Here is a 3,095-nt window from a genome sequence, read left to right as displayed (position 1 = left end):
AACGAAGACAAGGGAGAATGGGGGAGAGCAGGGCCAGCTGGGTGTTGCGTGAAGCAGCATGATCTAGTGGATAGAACCAGCTCTGGGAGTCACTTGTCTGCTGTGTGACTTTAGGCAAGTCACTTCACTTCTCTGGACCTCAATCACCTCACCTGTCAAATGGGGATTAAAACTGGGAGCCCCGTGTGGGTCGTGTGCCATATCCAACCCTATGTGCTTGCATCTACTCCAATACTAAACGATCATGGTGGCATTTATTAAGTGCTTACTATGTGCCAGTCACTGTACTAAGCGCTGGGGTCTTGCCTTATGCCGTCGAGTCATATCCGACCCATAGTGACACCACGGATGCATCTCTCCCAGAACGCCCCGCTCTCCATCTGCAATCGTTCTGGTAGTGGATCCAGGGAGGTTTTTTTGGTAAAAATCCAGAAGTGGTTTGCCATGGCCACCTTCCACGCAGTAAACTCGAGTCTCCTCCCTCGACTCTCTCCCGTGCCGCTGCTGCCCGGCATGGGTGAGTTTTGACTTGTAGCAGATGGCCTGCCACTCGCTAGCCACTGGCCAAGCTAGGAATGGAATGGGTAGGCCTCTGCTTGACTCTCTCTCCCATAGCCAAGACTGATAGAGGACTGGAAACTCTCCAGGTGCAACCCTGAGAGGGGAAGCGCTGGGGTGCATACAACCAAATCAGATTGGACAAATGCTTGGCACATAGTAAGCACTTAACAAAAACCATCGTCCAAAAAACCAATCCTGGGTTCTAATAATAATAATAATAATAATGGCATTTTTGAAGCGCTTACTATGTGCAAAGCACTGTTCTAAGCGCTGGGGGGATACCAGGTGATCAGGTGGTCCCACGTGGGGCTCACAGTCTTAATCCCCATTTTACAGATGAGGTAACTGAGGCTCAGAGAAGTTGTGACTTGCCCAAGGTCACACAGCAGACATGTGGTGGAGCAGGGATTTGAACCCCTGACCTCTGACTCCAAAGCCCATGATCTTTCCACTGAGCCACGCTGCTTCTCTGTTCTACCACTTTCCTGCTTTGTGAACTTGGGCAAGTCATTGAACTTCTCCGTGCCTACTTCCTCATTGTTAAATGGAGTTGCAATATCTATCTGCCATTATATACTATAGAGTACACTATAATTATAATTGTGGTGTTTGTTGGGGGGGGGGGGTGAGCAATGTACTAAGTGCTGGGAAGAGTCAAGCTGTTTATATTGTACTCTCCCAAGTGCTTAGTATGGTGCTCTGCACACAGTAAGCACTCAATAAATACAACTGATGGATTGATTGAAAATCAGGTTGGACTCATATCCCTGTCCCACATGAGGCTCACAGTGTAAGTGGGGGGCAGGGGGACCAGGAATTGAATCCCCACACCCCCAAACCAGTCCCGCTCGGGGCTGGGGGAGGCCAGCAGGGACCCTGGCCTGGGGTAGAGGGATGGGCACAGGTGGCGGCAGCCCAGAGCCAGAAGGCGGCATTGCTTTGCAGCTGGGAGAGATCGCTTGCCGCCCCTGGACTCTACCGCTGCCCAGGACCCCGAGGCCTGGGCTCAGAGTGCAGATCCCGTGGCCCAGAGCCGACCTGCGGCCCGGCTCCGGGGGCCACAGGAGGCGTGGCAGCTGGCTCGACCTCGTCCTCTGGCAGAGAAGCAGTGCGGCATAATGGATAAGAGCCCGGGCTTGGGAGTCAGAGGACCTGGGTTCTAATCTCATCCCCACCATTTGTCTGCTGGGCAACTTTGGACAGGTCTCTTTACTTCTCTGAGCCCTAACTGTAAAATGAGAATTAAGACTGAGAGCCACATGGCAAGAGACGCCGGAGAAGCAGCGTGGCTCGGTGGAGAGAGCCCGGGCTTTGGAGTCAGAGGTCATGGGTTCAAATCCCGGCCCCGCCAATTGTCAGCTGGGGGACTTTGGGCGAGTCACTTCACTTCTCTGGGGCTCAGTTCCCTCATCTGGAAAATGGGGATGAAGACTGTGAGCCCCACGTGGGACAACCTGATTACCTTGTAACCTCCCCAGCGCTTAGAACAGTGCTTTGCACATAGTAAACGCTTAATAAATGCTATTATTATTATTATGGGGGACAGGGACTGTGACCAACCTAATAATTGCAATTATAATTATGGTATTTGTTAAAAAGCACTTACTGTGTGCTAAGCACTGTGGTGCAAGGTAAGCAGGATGAACACAGTCCCTGTCCAACATGGGGCTCACAGTCCTAATCCCCATTTTACAGATGAGGGAACTGAAGCACAGAGAAATGATTTGCTCAAGGTCACACAGCAGACAGGATTAGAACCCATGACCTTCTGACTCCCAGGCCTGTGCTCTATCCTCTAGGCCAAGCTGCTTCACCTGTACCAACCCCGGTGCTTAGAACAGTGCCTGGCCCATAGTATGTGCTTAACAAATACCATAAACAAACAAACAAGCTAGCTCCCCTCCTCCTTCTTCCTCTAGGCCGGAGGGAGATATTTCCCACCTTGGCCCAGCCCGTTGAGATCTCTCCTTCACCCAGGAAATGGGTGGCCTCTGGCTGCCAAGGTGAGAAGAAACCTCTCCTTTGGCTTCCTGAATTCTCCACTTGTCCTGGGCTCGCACCTGGTTGGAAGAGGAGGAACAGTCAGTCAATCGTATTTATTGAGCGCCTACTGTGTGCAGGGCACTGTACTGAGAGCTTGGAGTACAGTGTAATGATGTAACAGACACATTCCCTGCCCATTACGAGCTTACAGTTTAGAGAGCTTATCCCAGACTATATATAGAGGGAGGCAGCATGACCCAGTAGGTAGAACCCAGGCCTGGAAGTCAGAAGGACCTGGGTTCTAATCCTGACTCCACCACTTGTCTGCTGCATGACCTTGGGCAAGTCACTTCACTTCTCTGTACCTCAGTTACCTCATCTATAAAATGGGGATTAAGACTGTGAGCCCCATGTGGGACAGGGACTGTATCCGAACTCATTAGCTTGAATCTCCCCCCCAGCGCTTAGTACAGTGCCTGGCACACAGTAAACACTTAATAAATACCATTTAAAAAAAGGGAATCAACACCACCCTGACCCTCTTGTAAAGA

General features: G+C 51.2%; 1 non-coding gene across 1 annotated transcript; it reads right to left on the bottom strand.

The window, feature by feature from the left end:
- Positions 1–527: 527 nt before the first annotated feature.
- LOC119930297 lies at positions 528–665 on the bottom strand. The gene has a single exon (XR_005451779.1). It is a non-coding gene; the product is annotated as a small nucleolar RNA SNORA7 (small nucleolar RNA).
- Between the last annotated feature and the right edge of the window lie 2,430 nt (positions 666–3,095).

This window comes from Tachyglossus aculeatus, chromosome 6 (assembly GCF_015852505.1).
Source record: "Tachyglossus aculeatus isolate mTacAcu1 chromosome 6, mTacAcu1.pri, whole genome shotgun sequence".
Lineage (NCBI taxonomy): Eukaryota > Metazoa > Chordata > Mammalia > Monotremata > Tachyglossidae > Tachyglossus > Tachyglossus aculeatus.
Note: the sequence above shows the minus strand (reverse complement) of the source record. Positions and strands in the feature narration are given on the sequence as shown.